Genomic DNA, 15,654 nt, shown 5'->3' on the forward strand with positions numbered 1-15,654 from the left:
GTTTAGAGGGAGGAGGCTGCCCTCCGATGCCTCGTGGCCCTCCCCCGAGGGGAGTCAAGCCCGGGGTGGGGTGGCGGCCACTCCTTCCCCAAAGACTAGTCAGAGGAGGTTGCCCCCCGATGCCACGTGGCCCTCCCCCGAGGGGAGTCAGGCCCGAGGTAGGGCAGCGGCCACTCCTTCCCAGAGACTGGATGGAGGAGGCTGTCCTCCAATGCCACATGGCCCTCCCCCGAGGGGGGTCGGGCGGCGGCCGCCCCCTCCCATGACTAGGGGTCGGGCTCCCCCGACCCCCTCTCTAGGTCACCACGTACAGTGGGTTAGGTGTCCGCCTTCAGGTGCCCACCTACCCGCATTTATGGCGTCCCGAGCGGTCGCGCCACGCCGCATTTAATGCGGTGTGCAGTGCACTCAACCGGTCGAATGACTGATGGGACCCAAGATGTCAGGCGCACCATCGCGTGTGTCAGGCGACGTGCAGCCCGACATATCCCATCAAATAATGATGGTGAGAGGTTCTCATCCTCTTATCCTAGCCGGAGTCGGTCCTCCCGCTCTGGTCAAAGCAAGACTCCCGTTTCCCGGTGTAATAGAAGCCAAGAAGTCTTCACCCGTTAAATGGTGACTGACAGGGGCACCCCCCGTGTCAGGCGGCAAGATTTGACAGGCCCCATCATCAAGACAACGTGTGCTTGGCTTCTCAAGTCAAGAGACAAGACATGCATTTAATGCAAAGATTATAATACTTCTCCACCGGAGTTAGGTTAGGTTGTTGGGCCCATGTGGTAACTCCTTGAGGTATAAAAGGAGGTCCAGGCCTAGTGGTGGAGGGGGGGACTTCCGAGCGAACTGGCGCTTGGGTCTCGCAACCCTAAGCACTTGTGTTCTACATTCAATCAATCATGCACAGGAGTAGAGTATTACGCTTCTCAGCGGTCCAAACCTGTATAAACCTCTTTTGTCTCATTGTTTTGGAGGGACCTAACCCCCTCAAGATCATACAGCTCCGGTCACCAAGCCCTCGAATCTCACCCGCTGCCCCCGGCCGAACTCACATAGGGGGGCCTCACGGTTCCCTGGTGGAGGAGTTCATTCTCTGACAAATATAAATTGGGATATTTTAAATCATGTTATTCATCTTTCTCGTACAGATGTTTTGGGCTCATAGGTTACAAGATTTTTCTCTCTCTACTTCTAAGATAATTGTGTGGTTAACTCTTGCCTCACGTTGCAAATTTGCCTCTTCAACTTTTGTGCTTTTGCTTCGTTTTTTTTTCTTTTATCTTACCTTGTTGTGTAGGGTTTTTTTCTAATATTAATTTTATCAGGTGGGGGATGTCCCTTCAACAAAAATATTGCAAATAAAATAAAAATGGTATGTGGTTGATTCATCATTTGCTCCAAAGCACAAAGGAATGCAGTAGAACTTTTCCCAGGACATCAATAAACTTCATGTTGCGATTGTGCACACCGGCTGTTTGTGTGTATGGGCGAGTTTAAACATCAAGCTTATCGTTCTTGGGAAGATTCGTGGGTGGTTTTATACTAAGCATGGTTGTTTTGCCTGTAATGTTCAGGACCAGATTTAATAGCCTCTTTTTTTTTCTTGGTGCTGCATTCAAGTGTTAGCAGCAAACATTTTGGTACAAAAAACCATCGACATCCGCGAGGGCAAAAAAAGAAAGAAAAAAAAAAAGAAGGTGCGAATAGGAAACGAATTCTATCATCTTGGTGCGTGTAGCGGTGTAGGCGAATGGTGTTGTGGTCCCTCATTCAGGCCTATCCGTTCGTGTTCTAACTGTGTTCGTTTGAGATTTGGATTGCTCGAATATCTGATAGGCAAACCTTGTTGCTCAAGCACGTACACCCTCGAAGTAAAAAAGGAACAGATTAGATGATTAGAAAACAACAAACCGACACTTGCAACTACTATAATAATGAGGTTACATGCGCGAATGTCATCATTTGCCTCAATGATAGCCGTTTTTAATTATGCATAAAACATGCTCCTATTTTTTTATGAAAAGATTCCCCCGAGCACTATTTTGTTTCTGGAAGACAAATGCCGATTCCCTTCAGAACGCAGAAGAAAAATAAGGTAGACGAGAGAACAAACCTTGTTTCGCTTCTCTTCTTTGCCTTGATGCAACAAACTTGGAGTCCAACGTTGACCTTTCGATTCTTTCATCAAAGAATCGAAAGGTGAATCAAAAGTTGTATTATCAAATTCAACATCGTGGTGAAAAAAAGACGATTGCAGTTCTTCTCTTCTTGAATTGTGTTACGATGTGAGTTGGTAGAAATTGTAGTTTTTGAGTGCTAGCAATTAGCAGTAGAATCTTTTACGTACGCCTTCCTTCAATTGTAGTAGCTTGGTATCAGTATTTTATCTCAACGTTGACAGTCTTCCTGTTTATTCTGTCATAGTACCTAGCAAATCACAAAAATCAGCAATATGAACTTGTAAAGTATATAGACCATCACAGTCACAGATCGGTGTGGTTTGAAGAAAAAGAAACAGATCGGTGTGTAGCGAGAAAAAAACAACAAACTAGTTCGCTTGCAAGGTTATGGGCCCTTATATTGCTCAAGTGAACTCCATAAATTGGCCCAGTACTTATCCTGGGCTTAATAGTCAAATATGCTGTAAATCTGTACTGTGCCGTACGTATTCAATTTGGAAGCACAATTAGGCCACTGCTCTTGCAAACTGAAGCGGAATAAGTCCACTTCCACCCCTCATTTTTACGCTAATTTTAATATCATCCCTCCAATGCAATACTGAAAAGCTTCATCCTAATCTTTGATAAAACCGGCCAAGTCAGGTCTCATGGCGGTGTGGATGGTTGGTTTTTGATAACGTGGCATCATAAGCAACAAAAAGAAAATAAAAGCATGCGGAGCCACATGTAAGTGGCCACCTCACCTTCATCTGCTTCCCCTCTCCTCTCTCCTCTTCACCTCGTCTCCTTCATGATGACGGCGAAGCTCAGCCTCCCCTCTGACCGCCAACACAACAACACTGCCCCTAGGGAACCCATCGTCTTCGCTACATGGGAAATGGTTGGTGATGCCTTCGTAGGCATGGTCACTCTTTGCTCCGTCACGGTCGAGGTGGAAGCTGGAGTGAAAAGTGGTGGGTGTGCCAACTACACCAATTGTCTGTGTAAAGGTGGCGATCTCCTTTTTCTCTTGGTATCTCCCCCTCGTTCCTCTCTTTCCCATCACTCCCTCCATCGAGTTCGCCCACCAAACACGCCAAATATGGTTTCTGATGATTTCTTCAAGGGCCTTTCTAGCGTCCATATCCATCGGAGGAGAGTACGCAATGTCCACATTGCCCCCTCTGCTAAGTCCACCCATCGAGATTGCCTGAGATAGTGCCTGCACCCGTCAAGATCCACCGGTCGAAGGAGCTTGCCAGGGAGGTCGTAGGGCTGAAGGAGATGAGGGAAGAGAGAGAGAGAGAGAGAGAGAGAGAGAGAGAGAGAAAGAGAGAGAGAGAGAGAGGAGCCCCGACGCTCGACCTCCTCCTAAGTCCCATCCTTCTGCTCATCGTTGTTGTGGAGGCCGCCATAGCCAAGGAGGCCATGGCGCGTCTATCCCCATCAATTTGTATCATCTGCTGTCTCGCCTCCCTCACATAGCAACCTAGCGAGCTCGATCTCGGAGGGGCTCGCCATCCACCTCCCTCGTAGGAGGTGGGTGAGCTTGAGCACACACAGGCTCGCCCCGCCGCCTCCCTCACCACCAACCCCCGACCAACATGCGTGCTTGGGAAAAAGAAAGAAGAAAGAAATGGATGTTGACATATAGGGCCCACATTTTTTTTCTCGCTTACATGTGGATCATATATGTTAGAGAGAATCCACTACGTACCATTGACTTTGGTTCAGTTCAACAATATACCACTGACTTTGTTCAGTTCTATAATATACCATCGTTTTTTGCTTAACTTTCACAATTTACCATCGCCGTCAGTTAACATCCATTTATTACTGTGCCATTTTGACCTAATGACTAAAATACTCATGGGTTGAGAAAAACCCTAGGACCCTTACACTCTATTTTCATGCCCGATTCAGTTATTTGAAGGGATAGATTGAGATTCTCGCTGGTTGTAGCTTGTTCTTGTGGAAGCACTCCTGCATGCGTATAGCCGTACATTCACGCGTATAGGTGAAATATACGGCCATAAGTACACGTGCATATGCAGTCTGTGTCCGCACTCCGCACTTTGCTTGTCTTTGACGGCTAGCCGGCCGAGAATACGTACGTACGTGTACTTATTGCTAGAAAATATACGGCTGCTAATTAACTAGTAGTGTACAGGGATATGCAACCACAAGTCTAGCAGGTGCTCCTGCTCATCCATTCATGCATGGAAATTATATATAAATTAGATTACTACGTCAAACATGTTGCAAAATAAGGCATGCTTATATAATCATGTATTATCATAGAAGAATATGAGTTGGGCAACTTCTATGTCGATCTTCAGTATGATATTTCTGAATTTTTGTCCAATTTTGAGAAGTTTTTCTCTTAGGGGTATTTTTGTCATTAGAACAAAATTCTACAGTACAAACGGAGGCTAACTAGACGGTAATGGTAAATTGTAGAAGTTAAGCAACAAGCAATGGCATATTATAGAACTGAACAAAGTTAGTGGCATATTGTTGAACTGGGATAAAATCAGTGGTATACAATGGATTCTCTCTATATGTTATTGTATTTTCTTTTTGCTAAATAGGATGCACATCAGTGAACCCAGCTATCCATATAGCTATGGGATCTAATTTGAACGGTTTTACCAAGATATAAGGTGAAGATTTCTGGTATTACGATTTATTAAGGATATCAGTTAAACTCGACGTGAAAACAAGGAACGGCAGGATATTTTCCTTAAGCACGCATGGCAGGGCCCACCCACACAGGGTCCAGTTACGGCCCATTGGCCTAACCAGATAGCTGTGCTACGGGACACTTTCTTCAGGCATACTGTAAATCTGTAATGCTCCAACAGTCTTAGGAACCCCACTTCACCACTTGCTACTAGTATACTCATTTTTCCTCTGTACCTGCCTGGCCCAAATCTCCGAAATAAAACTGAAAAAACTCACATGGATTAAAGGCAACGACACGGATCATCTGAACTGACGCGGACGCCTCCCTGTAGCGCTACAGTATACAGACGACTGACCTATATTGGAGTAGTATCATCTGGTGGAGAGACATGCAGTTGAGGCAATCATGTGGCTGCATTTCATTTCCTTCTCCCAGTCTCCCTTCAGCTGAATTATCAAGCTTATCCTAGCTCCCAAATCCTCCCTGTCACTCACAAAAGCTCTCTCATCGACTTATCACAACACCAGACCACACACGCCACAGCACAAGAGCAACTCCCCCACAAGGAGCTCCCCTTTTATGCTGTACTAAACATTAGTTTAACCACTGACCAGTACAGCAAGCACTTGTTAATTACTCCATCTGTGACACTGACAGGCAAAGATAAAATCGAATCAAACCTGCAAATGGAAGAAGAAGAAGCCCCCATGACCCAGCCAGTTTGTTATCTATTCTCTATCCCCAAGTGTTCAAGCAGAAAGAGGAAGCAGCCGCCAAACCTGGAAATGTTAATTTGGACCTGCCCACAAGTGACGCTCTCCCAAAAGGCTAAATTATTGGCCCTTGCCTTTGAAAAAAACTTGGCGAGGATTGGATGTGCATTGATACGCAGAGAGGTGTTTTTGGCTTGCTTCTCCAACTAGAGCAAGTTTAATGATATAGCCAACTGCTAGTTCTAAATTATCTATAGCTAATCTAATAGCCCATTCATACAATAGTTAATTATAAAAATATACTACACCATTATTATCCGGTCACACCTCTCATACACACGTAACGTCTTGGAGTCTGTGTTACAACCGGCTATAAATCTGTGGTCCGTTTTTTTCTCTCTCTTCTCTTTTCTTCTCGATATGTGGTTATAGCTGATTTATAGCAGCAGATACAGTAGCAGGTTATAAACCAACTATAAACATATTCTAAGGAGTTAAAGGAAGAGAGATAAGAGCAACGGGCTACAGATCTGTAGCCAGCTGCAACACGGACTCCAAGACGTAATGTGTGTATGACATGTGGAACAATGTATTGATAGTATAGTAAGTATTTTATTATATAAATTGGTTATTATATTGACTATAAATGATTTACAGCCAGTAGTGGGCTATACTATTGAACAACTTGATATTAGAGGATGGATGGCCATTGTTGGCCACTGGGCTTTGGCGTCGTCTCTCATCCGTGGCGCCCATGATTGGTCGGTACCTGTCGGTGGGGCCCACATTCTCATCGTCTCACTTGACTAGAATACTGTGGAGATCGATCGGTTGCTGGAGAGAGACGAGTAAAATTAAGCTAGGCATTGTCAAGGTCAAAGTCGAAGATGAAAATTACGGCCTTTGATTGAAATCAAAAAAGGCTTCTTGATTGATACGTGCAGAGATGCACCTGCCGCAGATGATCACTCTGGCGAGTAGAAGTAGAATAGTAGTCAAATGCGACGTGCTGCCGTTTAGTGGAGCAGTAGTAATAATTCTCTTGTTTGTGTAAGCATGACGTCTTAAGATAAAAAAAAAAAGAGGATATGAGAGCAGCTGATGGAGGCTTATCAGTGATAGTGGATGTGATCATGTGAGGTAGTAGTAAAAGAGAGAGAGAATGAGACCGGAAAGTAGGAATGCATGCACTTGCATTGTGATTTTCTGATGACTTTGTTAAAAGGAATTAAGCTGGCGTTTTGCAACAGACGTGGCTTGTATCTGTCACTGCGTGCACATACAAATTGATACAGTAGATAATTTGGGGAAGTTGTTTGAAGCCATGTTGCCATCCGTGAGATTGATGTGTATTTTTTTTTCAGTGAATTTCGACGGAGTTGGTTGTGATCTTGCAAGTCCATGCCAAAAGTCTTCTCGATACATTTTTGCTTTTGGACCCTGCTAGAGGTAGGCAACATTATCATAATTGTATATGATTGTGTATGTACTAGTAAGCCGTCCAAATGTCCACTGCTTACACAAAATAAGTGGACAACAATGGAGGTGGTAAGCTGTGTAAAATCACCAATTAAGTCTAGACCCGGCATTGATGTCCACCCATTTTAGAAGTACGGGCGTACATATTCAGTACAAAAGTGTGGATCCGTCAGAAAAAAAAATGTACAAAAGTGTGTGGATGGTTGTGCTGCGTGCTTAATTGTAATTACCCCAATTTTCAAGCGTACTGCGTAGAAAATATGCACACGAATCATGATGTGTCCTTTAATCCGTTCAGTGCAGACAATCCTATGCGACGAAAACGTAAGCTTGTTCTCATGAATTTAGCTCCAACTTATCACCGACATATATCCTGTCATATACTAAGTCTTCCTTTAATTACTACTAGTAGCCACTAGTATACTCAGTGCAACGCACAACCGAAGACAATAGGTACTACTAGCATTTAGTAACACGCAAGTTGGTGTTTGGATTAGCAATCAAAACCGACTGGCCAGTTATTAATCCTAATCAGTCCAACCTGTTTATCTAAGTACATGCATGTTCCGTCGTCATCGCCCAGCTCCTGCAGCTAGGTACGGCTCCTGATCACCGACCGACCGAGTCAGCTGCACATGAGCCGATAAGCCTGCACGCCGCGTCATTGTCAACCTATCCCGTTCGTAAGAGCAAGTTTAATAGCATAGCCAACTAATAGCTCTAATTCATTTATAGCCAACCTAATAGCTTATTTATAAAATAGTTACATAGTATTACACTATTAATATCTGGTCTCACTTATCACACACACAGTTTGTCTTGAAGTCCGTGCTACAGCTGGCTACAAATCTATAGCACGCTGCTCTTCTCTCTTATTATTTATCTCCTTAAAATATGTTTGTAGCTATCTTATAGCCCGCTATTGTACCTACTTTAATGCAACCATTTTCTATCTTATTTTGCAAAGATTAAATAGTCAAATTTTAAATTTTAAATTGCTTGAATTTTTCTTATAAGTATATTAATTGAATGTTTAGATTTACATATATTGAAATTAATATTCGAGAGCATATGTCAAGTGGGTTTTTAACAAAAAAAATTTTAGTGATATTAAGGATGTGTCACTAGTTATCGTCTCTTAATTAGAACATTGTGTTAGAAAACACATTCACGGGAACGTGAGTGGTGTTTCTTGTATAGTGGGGTGAGCTTAATAGAAATGATTAACAACGAAAAAGAACGGCCGCAGTACGAATCACGCGCGCGTGTGGGAAGCGTGGGCGTTGCCGGGGTGCCGGGTTGATATGTGGAAATGGTACGAAACCGTGCGCATTTTTCTGGTCGTGGGACAGCGGCGCGCGGCATACTATGCAACTAGCAGGCGGCGGCAAGTGCACGAGAAAGACGAAAGCGCTAGGCACTTTCGCTGTGAGAGATCGATCTGTCTGGAGATTGGAGAACGTAATTATCAGAGAATTACCGGTCACGGATTCGGTATTTTTTTTCAAGCCGAGGAATCGCATCATCCAAGCGACATGAGAGTGAGCGACACATGACATGAGGGTGATGAGAGTGTGCTTGGCACGCAAACAATCCTTATTTATCCTTATTTGTTTTGAGCTTTTTCCCTGTCATTTTGGTTGTACATCTCTTTCCTGCTAGTATAATATACACTTGCTTCTGTAGGATAGAGGCAACTTGCTTATGTACGACCATGGATGCACACTTTTTGCTGTCAAAAGGTATCAGCACAACTAGCAACACGCTGCACACGCACACGGACGTCTGCCTCGCTCCGGCTCCTGCAGGTGAATAGCTAGCTGGCTCCTGAGATCGGTGACAACAACGGCACGAAACCGATGCTGCTTTGCGATCTCCCTGTAGAAATCGGCAGATGAAGCCGAGGCTCACCTGTAGTTGGTGACCGTTTTTATGTAATCATAAGGTTTTTAAAACTGAAACCGCAATGATAACTGTGCGATAATCACGCGATTTTGCAAACCCTGAATACACGAGTGGTGATTTGATTACAGATCTCCTTGTACCGTGCCTGATGCCGCTGCGTGGACTACAGCCGCGTGCAGCAGATCACAGGTGACGCCGTGTCACTGTCCTACACTACTCCTACACTGTTTCGGCTATTCCAGGTGCAAAGCTGGAGGCAGAACACGAACACCACACGCAAGGATCGGACGGACGTAAGCGTGAGCAGCCAGCTTAGGAAAAGGCTTTTCTCGACATCATCTCCAGTCTGGAAGGCTTGCCTGCGACAGGCTACGTACACCGAGGGTGTGACTACACTCTGCTTGCCTGCCTGCTTGCTGCCACTGCCGGGGGAGACCACAGTGTACTTCTTCCGTCTTAAAATATAAGATCTTAAAATTGGATAAGATATTTTCTAATATTACGTATATAGATAGTTTGTTCAGTTTTGTAGTACTAGATTTGTAGCATCAGATTCATAGTACTAGTAAATATCCCATCTAATCTTAGTTTATTATATTCTGGGACGGAGAGAGTAAAGTATAAGCTCCTAGCTGATTGGTCACCAACTCACCATGCGCCCCTTACCTCCTGGAATCTGGATCATGGTTGGCACCAGTATGGATTAATTACACAGCAGGCAGGCAGCTGGTTTTTTGTTCGATCGATCGATCCATCATCTCGACGGACAACACAACAATTCGTACCATCTGGCCGAGCTGTAGCTGTAGCAGTGTCGCTACAATACTCCTTGATGATCTGTCAGCTGTGGAACACAGCAACACGTTTCGTTAGACATAGTACTGTGCACTGTCACATTGTCTTCGTTAAGCTAGACCGTATGATCCGCCAAGTCAAGCTTTTTAGTACAGTGGTTGCGAAGATAACATCGCGTACTTGCGTAATCCAACAGAATAACCCACGTTTAATTATCATCGTCTCTGGTGTTTGAAGGGCACACGACGCGTACGTATCACATCGGATAGCAGAGTACACATAAAAAATATTTGACAAATTTTCCCCCCTTTGTACGTTTAATTGTTCGGCAGGATCTGAACGCTGGCAACTCTTGACCCACACTGGATGGCAAAAGGCCATGGTTAAATCACATGGTCCCGAGAAAAACGGCCAGAATCATTTCCATCGTGTAATTATGATCGATGAGACGACGAGCCATTCATTGGTGGGATCATTGCCGTGCTGGCCTTGTGAAAAACATGCGGAAATTCACCACACTCAAAGCTTGGCAATGCTCAAATCTGCAAGGCTACTCCTCTCTGTCAATGTAATGTGTTGTAATGTGTTGTAGTATGGAGCAGGGGAGGATCTACAATAGAAGGGCCGGTGTCAGACGACACCGATGACTTTTAGCAAAATCTATAGTGAAATTGTTTATTCATATGTTATAACATTATGATCTAAGTATAATTAGCATACTATGACACTGACAGACATGTTATGACACCAATAAATCGATTTTCTGGATCCGCCACTAGTATGGAATATAGTGTGGGTCAATTTTGCAAGGCAGTGCACGGGCATCAATTACCGCATCCGTCTCCGCTGGCATGCAGGTGCAGTATATACGCTCTTGCCACTTCAAATTGAATGGTTTTTTTTGGGTCAGATTTGAATCGATTTTGAGGGCATTCTCCATGTGGCTCATTGTTGATGACTTTCTGATTTGATGTTTCATTATAAACAGCTCATTAGGTCAACCTGTTAAGAAATGCCTAGCTGCTACTCCTAGACTCATGTGTTGCTGTTCTTTTTAGCGCAGAAGGTCAATTAGAGCAGCGAATTTTCATAGACCGAGACGATAATTGTTTGTTTGTTTGAGAAAAAGCCGCTAGCTAGGAACGACCCGGCGACCAAGAAATTTCTTCGGTTCCTAGCCCTGACGGTAAACACCCCCCGAGTGGAGAGAGCAGAAAAGAAGAATTGAACATTATGAATTGACTTGCCACGTCGTTACTTCCTCCGTCCCTAAATATTTAACACTTTTTTAAAATATATTTTGATCGTTCGTCTTATTTAAAAAAAATTAAGTATTTATTACTCTATCCGTCCCAAAATAAGTGCAGTTTTAGCACTGTTCATGTCTAACGTTTGACCGTTTGTCTTATTTGAAAAAAAATATGATTAATATTTTTATTGCTATTATATGATAAAACATGAGTAGTACTTTATGTGTGACTAATTTTTTTTAATTTTTTTCATAAATTTTTCAAATAAGACGGACGGTCAAAACGCTAAACACGGATATCTATGGCTGCACTTATTTTGGGACAGAGGCAGTAATTCTTTTCATATCATTTGATTCATTGTTAAATATACTTTTATATATACATATAGTTTTACATATTTTACAAAAGTTTTTGAATAAGACGAATGGTCAAACATATTTAAAAAAGTCAATGGCGTTAAATATTCAGGACAGAGGAAGTATTCGTCGGCCACCTTATCCGTATAAACTATCAACGGTGCTACTCCCTCCACCCACTATTTGGCCATTCGTCTTATTCAAAAATTTTAGAATTATTATTTATTTATTTTTTGACTTATTTTATTATCCAAAGTACTTTAAGCACAACTTTTTATTTTTTATATTTGTATAAATTTTTTGAATAAGATGAGTGGTCAAACATTGCAAGCAAAAAGTCAAAATCTTTTATATTATGGGACGGAGGGAGTATCGTTTAGCCCCTAGTTAATTATAAGCTGTCGACAAAAATAATGTGTAAAAGTTTTATACATTCCTTTTTAACGATTTAAAGACCAACAGTAAAAAATAAGTTAATAAAATAATATCAATATCAAACTTTAAAGAGTAAATTTTTATAAACCTATAAATATTTTGATTAACTATCGCAAACTACATATTAAAAGTTACATATCATGAAACTACATATTTAGCACTAAGTTTATCACGGAACTAGAAATGTAATTTAGTTATGAAATTATCAACAACGATACATTTTAGAGTTTATATCAATAGTATATATATTGTATGTGATATGGGTCCAGGGTATCACGTCTAGAGGGAGGAGGCCGCCCTCAAACCCATGTGGCTCCCCGCGATGGGGGATCAAGCCCGGGGTGGAGCGGTGGCTACCCCCACCCAGCTAGAGGGAGGAGGCCGCCCTCAAACCCACGTGGCTCTCCCCGAGGGGGGGTCGAGTCCGGGGTGTTGTGGCGGCTGCCCCTTCCCAGTTTGAGGTCGGGCAGCCCCCAACCCACGTGGCTCCCCGCGAGGGGGGATCAAGCCCGGGATGGAGCGGTGGCTACCCCCTCCCAGCTAGAGGGAGGAGGCCGCCCTCAAACCCACGTGGCTCTCCCCGAGGGGGGTCGAGCCCGGGGTGTTGCGGCGGCTGCCCCCTCCCAGCTTGGAGTCGGGCCGCCCCCAAACCCACGTGGCTCCTCCCGAGGGGGGTCGAGCCCGAGGTGGCGCGGCGGCTACCCCCTCCCAGCTAGAGGGAGGAGGCCACCCTCAAACTCACGTGGCTCTCCCCGAGGGGGGTCGAGCCCGGGGTGTTGCGGCGGCTGCCCCCTCCCAGCTTGGGGATGGCCCCCCCCCCCCCAAACCCACCTGGCTCCCCCAGAGGGGGGTCGCCCGGGGTGGCGCGGCGGCTGCCCCCTCCAAGCTAGAAGGAGGAGACCGCCCTCGCTTGGGGTCGAGCTGCCCCGACCCCCTCCACGTATCAGCCCACGTGTACAGGGTTAGGTGGGCGCGTCTAACGCCCACCTAACTACATTTAAAGCAGTCTATGCAACCGCGACATGCCACATTTAATGCGGCGTGCTGCTCATCTGACCGGTCTGTGACCGGTTGAATGACCGATGGGACGACTACTGTGTACCCCAGCCCTGTCAGTGTGTCAGGCGGCGAGCGGCGTGCTCCGTCCCGTCCCATCATAATGATGAGGGGCTTCACAGCCTCTTACCCTGGTCAGAGCTGGTCCAACCACTCTGAACTGACCCGGGTTCCCGTTTTCTGGTGTGAACGAGAACCCGGAAGTCCTCATCCATTAAATGGCGAATGACAAGGGCGCCCTGCATGATTTGATGGGCCCCGCGCAGCAACCGACGTGCAGATAGCTTCTGGGCTAAGGCACAAGACATGTAATTAATATAGAGAATATTTTCCCTTCTCCCTAGGTAGCACTCGCAGCACATGTGGTATCCCCTTAGAGTATAAAAGGAGGACCATGCGTAGTGAGGGAGGGGGATCGGACTGAGAATCCCTGAGCCAAAGCTTGTCTAACCCTAGCTTGCATACCAGGGATTCAGGGACTTTCTAAGCACAGAAGAATCATACACACAGGAGTAGGGTATTACGCTTCATAGCGGTCCGAACCTGTATAAATATCTTTTGTCTCATCGTCTTGGAGGAGCCTCCAAGATCAAGATCACACATAGTTTCGCTCACCAAATCATCGAATCTCACCCGCTGCCCCCGGCCGAACTCTCAAAGAGGGGCCTCACAGCCTCCCGCTAGAGAGGGTCACCCCTCGACACACACACACACACACATATATATAAAGGTTACATAAGTTGTAGTTTTGTGACACACGTTCTCAAATATTTAGTTTTGTGATAGATTGATTAAAATACATGGAGTTTTATAAAATTTACTTAAATTTAAATCCTAAACTTTAAATTTTAGTAAGCTGAAAAGAAAACGATGCATGATGAGTTAGATAAAACAACCGTAATTATACGTGGTTACACTTGTTAGAGGTTACGGCAACGACGCAACTAAACAGTACTACTAGGAGTAATCTTGAGGAGAGCACGTGAGCAAAATCAGTATTCGACGAATCGGAGACGACAAGATCAAGATGGCTACCAGTAACAGGTAGCGATCGACAGGCACATACAGCCTGTCGAAAAACCATAGCTATACTTATTTTGGGACGGAGGGAATATTAAACTTGCTCTCAATCTCTCGTCCCAACTCCCAACTAATGATTGGCTCTGCGACGTCCTCACGTCCAGCCTTGCATCGCTCGGATCGCCACTCGATTCGCTCTTCCTGAACCGCCAAACACCGGAGAGCAATGCGTACACCCCCGATTCGTGAATCGATCCGTATCCAGCAACGGAAGAAACAGGCAGGCGTGGTGGGGAGGGGATAGTACGGGTGAAACCCCAACCTGTGCTGCAGCCGCGTTGCGTGGATCGGGCAAGGCTAGGCTGTAGCATCATGTGGGGGATGGATCGCACGAGTTGACCAGTCGGCTCGGCTCGGATGCACTGGATCTAGTAGCAGCGAACAGCGACGCGCACCGGCAACGCGAACGCAAACGCGAAACCCACGGCATCGCGGGCTGGTGTACGTGCACCGGTGCGGTGTTGCGGGGGTGGGGGCGGAGGCGTTGGTGGTGGTGGTGGAGGAGGAGGAGGACCACGTCCGTGGCGTTTTGCCGTGACCTAATCTGGTCGCTCTCGCGCATCAAATCGCACTGCAATTTGACCCCCACGAGACCGGCACCCGAGCTGTACGTGGGGAGGGAGGGGAGCTAAGCCGGGGGGAGTGCAAGCGCAACCCAATCCAATCCTGCTGCTGCGCGCAGCGGATTTGGTATGGTTTGGTTTTGGTTTCGTTCGGTTCTCTCTTCTTGACGCCCTAACTTTTCGCCGTGCCGTCGATACCTACCTCTCCGATCTCGATCTATCGGTCCAACCGGAGATCGTTGTTGGGTTCTCAATTTGACTGTTTGCGACTTCATCTTGCTGACATGATGCAGCAGCAGCTGATCAACTATGACGCATGCTGATCAAGAATTAATTCAAAGATCAACTATTTCGTTAATATGGGAACGGTAAGGTAAGACTTTCTTTTTCTACTATTATTGAATCTTTCTCCAAGATGACTAAACTTTTGATAAGGTTTACTATCATAACAGACACATGTTTCCCATATCAACACCTTTATTTCATATTTGGGTATTTTGGTAATACACAAACACCGCAATTTCCAATTCTATGCTATTGTTACTTCCTCCGTTCCAAATTGTAGCTATTTCATGATCATAAAATAGAGCTATTTTTTCATTCACTTCTCCTCTTAGCCAATCACAATTATTCTCCATTTAATTACCTAACTTATTTACTTTTCTCAACCAATCACTGTAAACATTTCTACAATCATTTTTATCAATTTTTTTTAAATACCCATACTCATATAGAAAATGTCTATATTTTAGGATAGAGGTAGTACCAAATTTCGGTTGCGTAAGAGAATCAAGTGAAATCCAAAAAATACAGAACTTAAGGAACCACATGCAAACATAGGTTGTGTTTAGTTCAGCGCAAAATTTAGATTTTGGTTGAAATTGGAGATGATGTGACTGAAAAGTTGTGTGTGTATGACAGGTTGATGTGATGAAAAAGAACTGAAGTTTGGATCCGAACTTTGGATCTAAACACAGCCATAGCTTGAAATGATTGAAAAGCTCCATGATCAAGATCTACCGTGTTTGTGACGTGCTTGCTGTTTTCTGAAATAATAGTGCGTACTACTATTTTTCTTCTACAAACATCATCATTCCATCTTAAAAAGGACTTGTTCAGGCAGAAGGCTATGCGCCACGTCTCAGATCTCGCTATGCTTCTAGAATCAGATATGCCA

Source organism: Oryza sativa, chromosome 3, assembly GCF_034140825.1.
Source record: "Oryza sativa Japonica Group chromosome 3, ASM3414082v1".
Lineage (NCBI taxonomy): Eukaryota > Viridiplantae > Streptophyta > Magnoliopsida > Poales > Poaceae > Oryza > Oryza sativa.